At 35.4% G+C, this 16,393-nt stretch overlaps 1 pseudogene; it reads left to right on the top strand.

Moving 5' to 3' along the window:
* Positions 1-943: 943 nt before the first annotated feature.
* On the top strand, positions 944-2,369 carry LOC146462780 (uncharacterized; annotated as a pseudogene).
* Positions 2,370-16,393: the final 14,024 nt, after the last annotated feature.

The following is a 16,393-nucleotide window of genomic DNA, read 5'->3' as shown; positions in this document are numbered from 1 at the left end:
TATATAAAAATTAATCGCGACGAACAAGAAATAATTTTATAACTAGCTGTGTTCATTATTTTGTTCGACCGAATTGGAAGGAAATGTTAAAACAGCTTCAACATGGTCAAACAATTCTAGAAAAAAGGAAATGTTGAAAGGAGTGTTGAATGAAAAGTCGCAAATAATCAAATTTGTTTCAACAATTTTCAACAAGTCTTTTTAAAGGTTTTTCCATATTTACAAACAGTGGACACGTTTCATTCAAAAATATTGTTTAGGTGTTGAACCAAAAGTTTACTGCGTTCAGACATGCAATGCCCTGAAAACCCAAGTTAAAAGTGGCAGAAGTGCGAACTGTGTTGAGGATCCGACGAACAAATAAATTAAAGCAAATGGGTGAATTAGCCTAGGGAGGGATCGAGGGATAAAAAGATTCGGCCCTGACTTCAACTCTTCGTAACGTTTCCCCAAAAAATACCAATAATTTTGGTGTGACTAGTTAAAGATCGTCGCACTTAAAGTGCCCCTGGGACGAAAATTTCATTTTCCATCTTTTTGCATTTTCGTGTAGAATATGACCTTCTTACTCATGTTACCAAATTTCAATCCTTTACGGTGATTGCAAGTATTTTTTTTTTTAGATTTTTATTCGAGATTTCACGGCCGCCATTACTTGGCCTTCTTCCGGAAATTAAGGCTCAAATTACAGGAAGTGACGTCATTGGCTCAACACGGAAAATTCCACATGGCTAATTTTCATATGGATTCTACTTCATAAACTGTATTCTGCTGTTGCGAACTAAATAACAGCGGAATACAGTTTATGAAGTAGAATCCATATGAAAATTAGTCATGTTGAGCCAATGACGTCACTTCCTGTAATTTGAGCCTTAATTTCCGGAACAAGGCCAAGTAATGGCGGCCGTGAAATCTCGAAAAAAAAAAGCTAAAAAAAAAGTACGAGGCTTCGAGATCAAGAACGGCGACATTTTAGTGTCCTATGACGTCACCTCATTGTTTGCAAATGTACCCTTGGAGGAAACAATACAGATCTTAGCTGAAAAAGCCTTTGCCCAGGATTGGTTCAACGAGACGCACAGCTTGAACCTCTCTAAAACGGACCTAATCGACCTCCTCCGAGCAGCTACGAAAAACCAGTTTTTCCAGTTTGACGGTGCTTTATATGAGCAGACCGATGGAGTCGCTATGGGTTCTCCCCTTGGACCGTTGCTGGCTAACGTCTTCATGTGCTCGCCTCGAACAACACGGTCAACTTTCGCGGTATTACCGGAGGTACGTCGATGACACCCTGACCGTAATGCCCGATAGGGTGACCGCTGGCCAGTTTCTAGACACCCTTAACTCTACCCATCCCTCCCTCAAGTTTACCATGGAAGTCGAACGGGAAGGATCCCTTCCCTTTCTAGGAAGTGAACTGATTAACCGTGCACCAAAGCTTGAGAGCAAGGTCTACACCAAAAGAACCAACACAGGTCTCCTTCTGCATTTCCAGAGCCATGTTGACATTAAGTACAAGCGCAGCCTAGTTAACACCATGGTGGATCGCGCTTATCGATTATCTTCTAACTGGTCTTTCTTCTCCGACGGGAATGTGACCGCCTTAGAGGGGTTTTTCATAACTTGAAATACCCAAAACCACTGGTTGAAACTACAATCAAGCGGTTCGTTGAGAGAAGGATTCCATCTGCAGAGCCCTGTCCATCACCAGACGTACCATCGGAGATTGTGAGATTAGTGTTACCCTTCAAGGACAAGTCGTCAGCTAATCATGTTAAACAACAACTGAACAGTTTAAGCTCGAAGTTAGGCGTGACTGTCCAACCAGTGTCTGTTAGCCCTTAGCTCGAGCAACAACTTAAGCAACACGAAATTAAGCCCCCTATTGTTAACCAACAATGTATCGTTTATGAATTTAAATGTAACCTGTGTGACGCAGGGTATGTGGGCTATACACGTGGTCACTTACACCAGCGCGTAGAAGAGCACACTACAAAATCATCTTCTATTTACAAACACTACAACCTCCAACACAATAGTGAAATGCCTGAACGCTTCATCGAGCAATTCAACGTCATCGCAAAATGTAGCGACAAATTTGATTGAATCGTTAAAGAAATGCTGTATATTCGCATGCGTAAGCCAACACTGAACATGCAAACGGATTCCATCCGCGCCAAGGTGTTTGTTTAAGCCGTTCATTCTAATTTATGCTTTTCTTGTACCTTTCCTTATTTGCATGTTTTTAAACTAGTCTCTTGATAAAGGAGTCACGATGACCCCGAAACGTCGAGTAATAAATCTTCCCTGGTTTTTTCTATGCCTTTGCTTTAGCAAATCCCTGCTGATCAACCGGATATCAGATTTTTTTATAAAGCGCTCCCCAAGCCTCTCTATACAATTCAGCTTTAACCGGAGATGATATTTTTTTTATAAAGCGCTCCCCAAGAATCTCTATACAATTCAGTTTTAACCGGAGATCAGATTTTTTAAAAAAAAGCTTTCCAAGCTTCTCTATACAATTCACTTTTAACCGGAGATTAGACTTTTTTAAAAAAACGCTCCACAAGCCTCCCTATACTTTTAACCGGAGATCAGATTTTTTTAAAAAACGCTCCCTAAGCCTCTCTATACAATTCAGTTTTAAATGGAGATCAGACTTTTTTATAAAGCGCTCCACAAGCCTCTCTATACAATTCACTTTTAACCGGAGATCAGATTTTTTTTTATAAAGCGCTCCCCAACCCTCTCTATACAATTCACTTTTAACCGGAGATCAGATTTTTTTAAAAAACATTCCCAAAGCTTCTCTATAGAATTCACTTTTAAGCGGAGATCAGATTTTTTTTATAATGCGCTTTCCCAGTCTCTCTATACAATTCACTTTTAACCGGAAATCAGATTTTTTTATAAAGCGCTTTTCAAGCCTCTCTATACAATTCACTTTTGACCGGATATCAGATTTTTTTTATAAAGCGCTTTTCAAGCCTCTCTATACAATTCACTGTTAGCCGGAGATCAGATTTTTTTATAAAACGCTTTCCAAGCCTCTCTCTACAATTCACTTTTAACCGGAAATCAGATTTGTTTATAAAGCGCTTTCCACGTCTCTTTATACAATTCACTTTTAACCGGAGATCACATTTTTTTTATAAAGAACTTTCCAAGTCTCTCTGTACAATTCACTTTAAACCAGAGATCAGATTTTCTTATAAAGCGCTCCCAAAGCCTCTCTATACAATTCACTTTTGACCAGAAATCAGATTTTTTTATAAAGCGCTCCACAAGCCTCTCTATACAATTCACTTTTAACCGGAGATCAGATTTTTTTAAAAAGCGCTCCCCAAGCCTCTCTATACAATTTAGTTTTAACCGGAAATCAGATTTGTTAAAAAAAATCTCTTCAAGCCTTTCTATACAACTCACTTTTAACCGGAGATCAGATTTTTTTATAAAGCGCTCCACAAGCCTCTCTATACAATTCACTTTTAACCGGAGATCAGATTTTTTTTAAAGGGCTTTCCAAGTCTCTCTATACATTTCACTTTTAACCAGAGATCAGATTTTTTTATAAAGCGCTTTCCAAGCCTCTCTATACATTTCACTTTTAACTGGAGATTAGATTTTTTTATAAAGCGCTTTCTAAGCCTCTCTATACAATTCACTTTTAACCGGAGATCAGATTTTTTTAAAAAGCGCTTTCCAAGCCTCTCTATACATTTCACTTTTAACTGGAGATTAGATTTTTTTTATAAAGCGCTTTCTAAGCCTCTCTATACAATATAGTTTTAACCTGAGATCCAATTTTTTTATAAAGCGCTTTCCAAGCCTCTCTATACATTTCACTTTTAACCGGAGATCAGATTTTTTTTATGAAGCGCTTTCCAAGCCTCTCTATACATTTCACTTTTAACTTGAGATTAGATTTTTTTATAAACTGCTTTCCAAGCCTCTCTCTATACATTTCACTTTTAACCGGAGATCAGATTTTTTTATAAAGCGCTTTCCAAGCCTCTCTATACATTTCACTTTTAACTGGAGATTATATTTTTTTATAAAGCGCTTTCCAAGCCTCTCTATACGTTTCACTTTTAACCGGAGATCAGATTTTTTTTATGAAGCGCTTTCCAAGCCTCTCTATACATTTCACTTTTAACTTGAGATTAGATTTTTTTATAAAGTGCTTTCCAAGCCTCTCTCTATACATTTCACTTTTAACCGGAGATCAGATTTTTTTATAAAGCGCTTTCCAAGCCTCTCTATACATTTCACTTTTAACTGGAGATTATATTTTTTTATAAAGCGCTTTCCAAGCCTCTCTATACGTTTCACTTTTAACCGGAGTTCAGATTTTTTTTATAAAGCGCTTTCCAAGCCTCTCTATATATTTCACTTTTAACTGGAGATCAGGTTTTTTTATAAAGCGCTTTCCAAGCCTCTCTATAGAATTCACTTTTAACCGGAGATCACATTTTTTTTATAAAGCGTTTTCCAAGCCTCTCTATATAATTTCCTTTAACCGGAGATCAGATTTTTTTATAAAGCGCTTTCCAAGCCTGTTCATACAATTCACTTTTAACCGGAGTTTAGATTTTCCTATTATGCGCTTTCCAAGCCTCTCTATACAATTCACTCTTAACCGAACATTAGATTTTTTTTAAAGCACTTTCGAAGCCTCTCTATACAATTCACTTTTAACCGGAGATCAGATATTTTTATAAAGCGCTTTCTAAGTCTCTCTATACACTTCACCTTTACCCGGAGATTAAATTTTTTTATAAAGCGCTTTCAAAGCCTCTCTATACAATTCACTTTTAACCTGATATCAGATTTTTTTTATAAAGCGCTTTCAAAGTCTCTTTATACAATTTACTTTTAAGCAGAGATCAGATTTTTTTATTAAGCACTTTTCAAGTCTCTCTATACAATTCACTTTTAACTGGAGATCAGATTTTTTAATAAAGCGCTCTCCAAGCCTTTCTATACAATTCAGTTTTAATCGGAGATCAGATTTTTTTATAAAGCGCTTTCCAAGCCTCTCTATACAATTCACTTTTAACCGGAGATCAGATTTTTTTATAAAGCGCTTTTCAAGTCTCTCTATAAATTTCAATTTTCAAAGGATATCAGATTTTTTTTAAAAGCGCTTTTCAAGCCTCTCCATACAATTCACTTTTAACTGGAATTCAGATTTTTTTTATAATGCGCATTCCAAGTCTCTCTATACATTTTACTTTTAAGTGTAGATCAGATTTTTTTATTAAGCCCTTTCCAAGTCTCTCTATACAATTCACTTTAAAGCGGGGATCAGATTTTTTTATAAAGCGCTCCCCAAGACTCTCTATACAATTTACTTTTAACTGGAATTCACATTTTCCTATAATGCGCATTCCAAGTCTCTCTATATAATTTACTTTTAACCGGAGATCAGATTTTTTTATAAAGCGCTTTTCAAGTCTCTCTATAAATTTCAATTTTCAAAGGATATCAGATTTTTTTTAAAAGCGCTTTTCAAGCCTCTCCATACAATTCACTTTTAACTGGAATTCAGATTTTTTTTATAATGCGCATTCCAAGTCTCTCTATACATTTTACTTTTAAGTGTAGATCAGATTTTTTTATTAAGCCCTTTCCAAGTCTCTCTGTACAATTCACTTTAAACCAGAGATCAGATTTTCTTATAAAGCGCTCCCAAAGCCTCTCTATACAATTCACTTTTGACCAGAAATCAGATTTTTTTATAAAGCGCTCCACAAGCCTCTCTATACAATTCACTTTTAACCGGAGATCAGATTTTTTTAAAAAGCGCTCCCCAAGCCTCTCTATACAATTTAGTTTTAACCGGAAATCAGATTTGTTAAAAAAAATCTCTTCAAGCCTTTCTATACAACTCACTTTTAACCGGAGATCAGATTTTTTTTAAAGGGCTTTCCAAGTCTCTCTATACATTTCACTTTTAACCAGAGATCAGATTTTTTTATAAAGCGCTTTCCAAGCCTCTCTATACATTTCACTTTTAACTGGAGATTAGATTTTTTTATAAAGCGCTTTCTAAGCCTCTCTATACAATTCACTTTTAACCGGAGATCAGATTTTTTTAAAAAGCGCTTTCCAAGCCTCTCTATACATTTCACTTTTAACTGGAGATTAGATTTTTTTTATAAAGCGCTTTCTAAGCCTCTCTATACAATATAGTTTTAACCTGAGATCCAATTTTTTTATAAAGCGCTTTCCAAGCCTCTCTATACATTTCACTTTTAACCGGAGATCAGATTTTTTTTATGAAGCGCTTTCCAAGCCTCTCTATACATTTCACTTTTAACTTGAGATTAGATTTTTTTATAAAGTGCTTTCCAAGCCTCTCTCTATACATTTCACTTTTAACCGGAGATCAGATTTTTTTATAAAGCGCTTTCCAAGCCTCTCTATACATTTCACTTTTAACTGGAGATTATATTTTTTTATAAAGCGCTTTCCAAGCCTCTCTATACGTTTCACTTTTAACCGGAGATCAGATTTTTTTTATGAAGCGCTTTCCAAGCCTCTCTATACATTTCACTTTTAACTTGAGATTAGATTTTTTTATAAAGTGCTTTCCAAGCCTCTCTCTATACATTTCACTTTTAACCGGAGATCAGATTTTTTTATAAAGCGCTTTCCAAGCCTCTCTATACGTTTCACTTTTAACCGGAGTTCAGATTTTTTTTATAAAGCGCTTTCCAAGCCTCTCTATATATTTCACTTTTAACTGGAGATCAGGTTTTTTTATAAAGCGCTTTCCAAGCCTCTCTATAGAATTCACTTTTAACCGGAGATCACATTTTTTTTATAAAGCGTTTTCCAAGCCTCTCTATATAATTTCCTTTAACCGGAGATCAGATTTTTTTATAAAGCGCTTTCCAAGCCTGTTCATACAATTCACTTTTAACCGGAGTTTAGATTTTCCTATTATGCGCTTTCCAAGCCTCTCTATACAATTCACTCTTAACCGAACATTAGATTTTTTTTAAAGCACTTTCGAAGCCTCTCTATACAATTCACTTTTAACCGGAGATCAGATATTTTTATAAAGCGCTTTCTAAGTCTCTCTATACACTTCACCTTTACCCGGAGATTAAATTTTTTTATAAAGCGCTTTCAAAGCCTCTCTATACAATTCACTTTTAACCTGATATCAGATTTTTTTATAAAGCGCTTTCCAAGTCTCTCTATACAATTCAATTTTCAAAGGAGATCAGAATTTTTTTTTAACGCTTTTCAGGCCTTTTTATACAATTCACTTTTAACCGAAGATCAGATTTTTTATGAAGCTTTCCCTAAGCCTCTCTATACAAGTTACTTTTAACTGGAATTTAGATTTTCTTATAATGCGCTTTCCAAGTCTCTTTATACAATTTACTTTTAAGCAGAGATCAGATTTTTTTATTAAGCACTTTTCAAGTCTCTCTATACAATTCACTTTTAACTGGAGATCAGATTTTTTAATAAAGCGCTCTCCAAGCCTTTCTATACAATTCAGTTTTAATCGGAGATCAGATTTTTTTATAAAGCGCTTTCCAAGCCTCTCTATACAATTCACTTTTAACCGGAGATCAGATTTTTTTATAAAGCGCTTTTCAAGTCTCTCTATAAATTTCAATTTTCAAAGGATATCAGATTTTTTTTAAAAGCGCTTTTCAAGCCTCTCCATACAATTCACTTTTAACTGGAATTCAGATTTTTTTTATAATGCGCATTCCAAGTCTCTCTATACATTTTACTTTTAAGTGTAGATCAGATTTTTTTATTAAGCCCTTTCCAAGTCTCTCTATACAATTCACTTTAAAGCGGGGATCAGATTTTTTTATAAAGCGCTCCCCAAGACTCTCTATACAATTTACTTTTAACTGGAATTCACATTTTCCTATAATGCGCATTCCAAGTCTCTCTATATAATTTACTTTTAAGCGGAGATCAGATTTTTTTAAAAAGCGCTTTCCAAGTCTCTCTATACACTTCACCTTTACCCGGAAATTAGATTTTTTCATAAAGCGCTTTCCAAGCCTCTCTATACAATTCACTTTTAAACAGAGATCAGAGTTTTTTTATTAAGCGCTTTCCAAGTCTCTCTATACAATTCACTTTTAAGCGGAGATCAGATTTTCTTATCAAACGCTTTCCAAGTCTCTCTATACAATTTACTTTTAACCGGAGATCAGATTTTTTTATAATGTGCTTTCCAAGTCTCTCTATACAATTTACTTTTAAGCGGAGATCAGATTTTTTTTATAAAGCGCTTTCCAAGTCTCTCTATACAATTTACTTTTAAGCGGAGATCAGATTTTTTTATAAAGCGCTCCCGAAGTCTCTCTATACAATTTACTTTTTACCGGAGATCAGATTTTTTTATAAAGCGCATTCCAAGCCTCTCTTTACAATTCACTTTTAAGCGGAGATCAGATTTTCTTATAATGCGCTACCCAAGCCTCTGTATACAATTTCCTTTAAACCGGAGATCAGATTTTCTTGTAATGCGCTTTCCAAGTCTCTTTTTACAATTCACTTTTAAGCGGAGATCAGATTTTCTTATAATGAGCTTTCCAAGCCTCTCTATACAATTTACTTTTAACCGGAGATCAGAGTGTTTTATAAAGCGCTTTTCAAGTCTCTCTATAATTTTCAATTTTCAAAGGATATCAGGTTTTTTTTTAAATCTCTTTCCAAGCCTCTCTATACAATTCACTTTTAACCGAAGATCACATTTTTGTATAAAGCGCTTCCCAAGTCTCTCTATACAATTTACTTTTAACTGGAATTTAGATTTTGCTATAATGCGCATTCCAAGTCTCTCTATACAATTTATTTTTTAAGCGGAGATCAGATTTTTTTATAAAGCCCTTTCCAAGTCTCTCTATACACTTCACCTTTACCCAGAAATTAGATTTTTTTATAAAGTGCTTTCTAAGCCTATCGTTACAATTTACTTTTAACCAGAGATCAGATTTTTTTATAAAGCGCGTTCCAAGTCTCTCTATACAATTCAATTTTCAAAGGAGATCAGAATACTTTTTAAGCGCTTTCCAAGCCTCTTTAACCAATTTATTTTTAACCGAGGATCAGATTTTTTTATAAAGCGCTCTCCAAGCCTCTTTATACAATTTACTTTCAACTGGAATTCAGATTTTCTTATAATGCGCTTTCCAAGTCTGTCTATAAAATTTACTTTTAAGCAGAGATCATTTTTTTTTATAAAGCACTTTCCAAGTCTCTCTATACAATTCACTTTTAACCGGAGATCAGATTTTTTTATAAAGCGCTTTCCAAGCCTCTCTATACAATTCAGTTTCAACCGGATATCAGATGTTTTTTATAAAGCGCTTTCAAAGCCTCTCTATACAATTCACTTTTAACCAGACATCAGATTTTTTTATAAAGCGCTTTCCAAGTCTCTCTATAAATTTCAATTTTCAAAGGATATTTTAGATTTTCTTATAAAGCGCTTTCCAAGCCTCTCTATACAATTCACTTTTAACCGAAGATCAGATTTTTTTATAAAGCGCTTCTCAAGTTTCTCTATACACTTCACCTTTACCCGGAAATTAGACTTTTTTATAAAGCGCTTTCCAAGTCTCTCTATACAATTCACTTTTAACCAGAGATCAGATTTTTTTATTAAGCGCTTTCCAAGTCTCTCTATACAATTCACTTTTAAGCGGAGATCAGATTTTCTTATAAAACGCTTTCCAAGTCTCTCTATACAATTTACTTTTAAACGGAGATCAGATTTTTTTATAATGCGCTTTCCAAGCCTCTCTATATTTAATTTACTTTTAACTGGAAATCAGATTTTTTTATAATGCGCTTTCCAAGTCTTTTTATTCAATTTACTTTTAAGCAGAGATCAGATTTTTTTATAATGCGCTTTCCAAGCCTCTCTATAGATTTCACTTTTAACCCGAGATCAGATTTTCTTATAATGGGCTTTCCTAGTCTCTCTATTTAATTTACTTTTAAACAGAGATCAGATTTTCTTATAATGCGCTTTCCAAGCCTCTCTATACAATTTACTTTTAAACAGAGATCAGATTTTCTTATAATGTGCTTTCCAACTCTCTCTTTACAATTTACTTTTAACCGGAAAAGAGATTTTTTTGATAAAGCGCTCCCCAAGTCTCTCTACACATTTTACTTTTTACCGGAGATCAGATTTTTTTATAAAGCGCTCCCCAAGTCTCTCTATACAATTTACTTTTTACCGGAGATCAGATTTTTATATTAAGCCCTTTTTAAGTCTCTCTATACAATTCACTTTTAACCGGAGATCAGATTTTTTTATAAAGCGCTCCCCAAGTCTCTCTCTTTACAATTCACTTTTAACCGGAGATCAGATTTTTTTATAAAGCGCTCCCCAAGCCTCTATATATAATTCACTTTTAACCGAAGATCAGATTTTTTGATAAAGCGCTCCCCAAGTCTCTCTATACAATTCACTTTTCAAAGGAGATCAGATTTTTTTTTAAAGCGTTTTCTAAGCCTCTCTTTACAATTCAGTTTTAACCACAGATCAGATTTTTTTAATAAATGGCTTTCCAAGCCTCTCCGTATACAATTCACTTTTAACCGAAGATTAGATTTTTTTATAAAGCGCTTTCCAAGCCTCTCTATACAATTCACTTTTAAGCGGAGATCAGATTTTCTTGTAATGCGCTTTCCAAGTCTCTTTTTACAATTCACTTTTAAGCGGAGATCAGATTTTCTTATAATGAACTTTCTAAGCCTCTCTATACAATTTACTTTAAACCGGAGATCAGATTTTTTTATAAAGCGCTCCCCAAAACCTTTCTATACAATTTATTTTGAACCGGAGATGAGATTTTTTTTATGATGCACTTTCCAAGCCTCTCTATACAATTCACTTTTAAGCAAAGATTAAATTTTTTTATAAAGCGCTTTTTAAGTTTCTCTATACAATTTACTTATAACCGGAGATCAGAATTTCTTATAATCCGCTTTCCAAGCCTCTCTATACAATTTACTTTTAAGCGGAGATTAGACTTTTTTATTAAGCGCTTTCCAAGTCTCTCTATACAATTCACTTTTAAGCGGAGATCAGATTTTCTTATAATGCGCTACCCAAGCCTCTCTATACAATTTACCTGAAACCGTATATTAGATTTTTTTATAATGCGCTTTCTAAGTCTCTCTATACAATTCACTTTTAATTTGAAATCAGATTTTCTTATAATGCGCTCCGCAAGCCTCTCTGTACAATTTACTTTAAACCGGAGATCAGATTTTCTTATAATGCGCTTTCCAAGTCTGTCTTTACAATTCACTTTTAAGCGGAGATCAGATTTTCTTATAATGCGCTTTCCAAGCCTCTCTATACAATTCACTTTTAAGGGGAGATTAGATTTTTTTATAAAGCGCTTTCCAAGTTTCCTTATACAATTTACATTTAACCGGAGATCAGATTTTTTTATAAAGCGCTTTGCAAGCCTCTCTATACAATTTACTTTTAACCGTATATGAGTTTTTTTTATTAAGCGCTTTCCAAGCCTCTCTTTAGAATTCACTTTAAAGCGGAGATAAGATTTTCTTATATTGCGTTCCCCGAAGCCTCTTTATACAATTTACTTTTAACCGGAGATTAGTTTTTTTTTATAAAGCGCTTTCCAAGCCTCTCTATACAATTTACTTTAATCGGAGATCAGATTTTTTTATAAAGCGCTTTCCAAGCCTTTCTATACATATTACTTTTAACCGGAGATTAGATATTTTATAAAGCGCTTTCCAAGCCTCTCTATACAATTTACTTTAATCGGAGATCAGATTTTTTTATAAAACGCTTTCCAAGCCTCTCTATACAATTTACTTTTAACCTTAGATTAGATTTTTTTATAAAGCGCTTTCCAAGCCTCTCTATACAATTTACTTTAATCGGAGATCAGATTTTTTTATAAAGCGCTTTCCAAGCCTTTCTATACATATTACTTTTAACCGGAGATTAGATTTTTTTATAAAGCGCTTTCCAAGCCTCTCTATACAATTTACTTTAATCGGAGATCAGATTTTTTTATAAAACGCTTTCCAAGCCTCTCTATACAATTTACTTTAATCGGAGATCAGATTTTTTTATAAAACGCTTTCCAAGCCTCTCTATACAATTTACTTTTAACCTTAGATTAGATTTTTTTATAAAGCGCTTTCCAAGCCTCTCTATACAATTTACTTTTTAACCGGAGATTAGGTTTTTTTATAAAGCGCTTTCCAAGCCTCTCTATACAATTTACTTTTTAACCGGAGATCAGATTTTTTTATAAAACGCTTTCCAAGCCTCTCTATACAATTTACTTTGAACCGGAGATCAGATGTTTTTATAAAGCGTTTTCCAAGTTTCTCCACCTACTCTTCATTATATATACAACGCACTAATTCAATCTCATTTCCATCATTGCAATCTTGTCGGGGTAATTGTGGTAAAAGGTTATTTGACAGAAGCTTTACAACCGTGCTGCTCGCGTTTTAACCTTTTCTAGCTATGATGCTGACGCTAACTGCTTAATTAGACAACTCGATTGGAAAGACTTGAGCGCGAAATTTCAAATACAGAAACCCTTAATAGTATACAAGTCACTGTCGTTAAATGGTCTTGTTCCTGTATACTGAATACTCGGTTTCTCGTTTGCTCGTTTTCGCCTATGTGCGTTCGGTGTACCATTTGATCGTTAACTCGGTCATTCGGCTATCCGTTCGCTCGCTGGCGTTTCCGCTTATTCGTTCGTTTGCGCTTCGGGTTTGAGCAGGAAGAGAAGCTAAGTACAAGAAGTAACTACATAATTAGACAGCTGATGCTAAACGTGATTACCATGACAAGCAATGGATAAATGGACAATTGATTTTTAAATACGTACGTAGAAGCCTGTTACCATTATTTGTGAATATATAGGTTATATTCCGTTTATTCCTACTTCCTGCCTTCCCTAAATATGGACCTCGACCCCGTAAAACCCTCTCCCCTCTCCTCCTACTTGTCGCAAGAAAATAAAACATAAAAAACACTCCTTCTATAGTTGTTCTTAAAACAGTCTACTGTCACTGAGCTGGTGTGTGTTTATTGAGCTGATGCTGTGGTTTTTGAACTTTTGAATTGTCATTAACCCCGAAACCCCCCCCCCCCCCATCCCCATCCCCTTTCTCTTTTCCTACATGTCCCAATGAAATAAAAAACACTTCACCTGTAGCTATTTATTACAATTGAGGTCTACTGTCACTGAACTGATGTGTGATTTTTGAACTGTTTGTGTGGTTATTGAACTCATTTGAAAAAAATTGGGTTATTTCTAATTTTTATGGTCCTGATGGATTCAATTCTATTTTATTCTGTTCCTTAATCGAAATCGTCCTTTCAATTTCTAGTAAATTTGAGGCTTTTCAAAATGCGTAAAATGTACCTTCATATCTCTTAGAGGATCGTCGCTGAAGCTAAGCATTTCTTGGATTGACTTATAAAAATACATAAAGGAAGGATATCTCTTTACACCTGTGTAAAAATTTACCGAGTTCCCAGTGAACGAGCGGAGAGTTCAATTCGCAAGATCTCCTATGATTTGGCAAAATGGCGAACTCACAAGGCTGCTCGAAACCGGCCTCCTCGGTATTTTGTAAAGTAAAAATCATTGAAACTTAAAATCATCCATTTCGTAGTTAGGACCCATAAAGAAGTTTACATGCCAAATATGAGCGAAATCGGTGAGATGTGGTGGCTGGCCAAAGTTCGAATCGTACAGACTATCGTTCTTAAAAGGGGAACATTCGAGGCCTCTGGCTGCTCCTTGCATAACTCCAAGGAACCGAATTAGAACTCTACAAATTTTATTTTATCAGTATTCCATTGTACCTTTTGCGGAGAACAAATAATGTTTTGGCAGGGATGAACCGGTTTTCTTTTGTGCACGAAGCTGAAACTGAGCAGCTGTTGTGGCAAAGCAGGCGAGGAAGAAACGTTGGCCGTAATCGTAGATTGCAATTGCACTGGGTAAAATGGGGATGTGGTTGCCGAAGCTTCAGAACACTGATTTAGGCGAAGCTTCAAGCTGGCCTAGTTGGGATTCCGTTGCAGCAATCTTTAGCTGTATGGCGAGGTTCTCTTTCCGCAAAAGGTCCAAAAGAAGAAGATCTTCAGAAGCAGATGGAGCGGATGAAGGTGTCGAGGCGGCTTTCTTTCTTGTTTTTTCCTTGGGCTTAGCTCCCGTAGCACTTGAACCAGGATATGGATTATCCAAAAAAAGCTGAACAATTTTCGATATCCTCGGGGGAAAGGAAGGATGAAGACCTTTTTTCCTGAAAAACGAGAGAAACTGGAAGCCATGACATAAGGATGCGAAGATGAAGGACCGATGAATGGAGAGCAAAGTCAGGGTATTCTAAAGATAGCAAGGAGAGGCCGCAACTGACCTTTGAGCAACGCTGTAACACTATGTAACCGCAACGAAGAAACTTGACACAAGGTAAAAACCACACAAGAGCATGAGAGGACGCGTAAGGCCAACACTTAATTTCCTCGTTTCTAACAGGAAATTAAGAGGCAGTCCCCATTAAAACGTTTTGGCCTATCGGACTTGAAATATAGATTTTGCTTATTGCTTTGTTTAGTTTGCTTTGGTGATAGACTTTCATGTACATATTCCAAAACTATAATCTGCTTGATCGCATCCTTTAAATATTACGAGTTTCAAGAGATTTTTGCTTCACCGCTGAGAATAACCGTGGGGGCTTATGTCGAGGCTAAAATTTAGCAAATTTAAAGACCAATTTAACAAGAACTTACAAGCTCTAAAAAAATAATAAATAAATAAATAAATAAACACCACAATTAGTCATTAAACCTTTTTAATTTATCAAATTAGAGCGACTATTATAAACATTGTGTGCAGCTAATCAAGTAAATAGCAAAACTTTAATGACACCACTATCGAACCGAATGGTCAAACAATCGAAAATAGCTCAACTTGAAATTAATTTCTTAAAAAGTGAAGCAGTGATTTTCAACCAAATTAAGGCAGCTGTAACATAGGAACCATAGAAATTGTTACTAAAGAAAGAATCCTTGCGGCTCGTCCTTCATGGTTTTTGTATAGGTAACATCTTTTTACGTCAATGAAAAAAATGATTGACATTAATTTCTTTTGTAAAAACCATTAAATACAGAGTAAAACAACATGAAAAAGTTAAATGAAAGCCGTTTTCAAGTATTTTTGCAGTCACTGAAGAGAAGAGAAATCACAAATTAAGTTGAGTACAAAAAGTATTGAAGTGATAGTTTTTAATTGTTATTTTTCTGAAAAATCACCTACACCAACGCGGTAATTGATTGCCACTTGGCCGCCACGGAAGTGGTGGACTGTCATTGTTTAGCATGCTGGATGGTTCAGCTGAATGGATTGTGTTCGCCCAGTACTCGGTTTTTCCGTAGCTGATCTTCATCTTGCGTGGAAAGTGCTTTTGTTGCGTTCGACTGTTTTCCGTAGCCTTTCTCGCGAAGAGCTCTTGCTTTTTGCCTCCAGGGCTTGCCTGCACTTAACAAATTCTCGGTCCTTGGCTTTGGAAATGTTGCTGTCGTTTTGTTTGAGGAGTCTGTCGAGAGCACCTAACATAACCCTTAGACTGGCCGGCTCATAAGTCAGAGCCATCACTTTTTTTTTGAATTTCGGCTAAGAACCGCGAAAGATATTCATCAAGTTCTTTGGCTTCGTATTTGACGATGTCGTCGTCAAAATCCTTGTTTTCTGCCCACATCTTAGGAGCTTTTTTTTTTTTTTTTTTTTTTTTTTACTGCCTTTTCAGCGAGCTCTTGTAATTCCTGCCCGGGAATTTCCGGAAATCTGGCCATCATGTTTTTGAAAACAAAGCAAAAACGTAATTATGCTCAGTGTTGTCATGGTAGCCATACCATCTATTTGTTGGTGTTGTACCACTATTACGCGGAAATACCACTATTACTAGCCAATCAAATCTCCAAAATTTCATGGCTTATGTTGTAACACATAGTCATGCATGGTATCAGAGAAAAGGCCTGGGTTTATTCAACCGACTTCGAAAAAATGTTCAGATAAATCATTAGAGAAAAATGAGCATTTCTACACAACGTTCTCTTATAGTTTCATACGTTCAAAGCTTCCTCAATTCTGCTTACAAAAGAAACAAAATGGCCGGTAACTAAGAAAGATGATTAACATGCTCTTCGCAGATTAACATTTAGAATACTGAACAGTCGCTCATTTATGTCACTGTTTTAAGGATTCTAGGCATTTATGGCATAAAGACACCCACTGAGTCACCCTTAGATCGTTTCATTCTCAATTGACCCCAGGCTTCCCTCCAAATGGCGTCACTTTTCAGCTGCGATTGCGCA

This window comes from Pavona decussata, unplaced genomic scaffold (genome assembly GCF_977016875.1).
Source record: "Pavona decussata unplaced genomic scaffold, jaPavDecu1.1 SCAFFOLD_184, whole genome shotgun sequence".
In the NCBI taxonomy this organism is placed as follows: Eukaryota; Metazoa; Cnidaria; class Anthozoa; order Scleractinia; family Agariciidae; genus Pavona; species Pavona decussata.
Note: the sequence above shows the minus strand (reverse complement) of the source record. Positions and strands in the feature narration are given on the sequence as shown.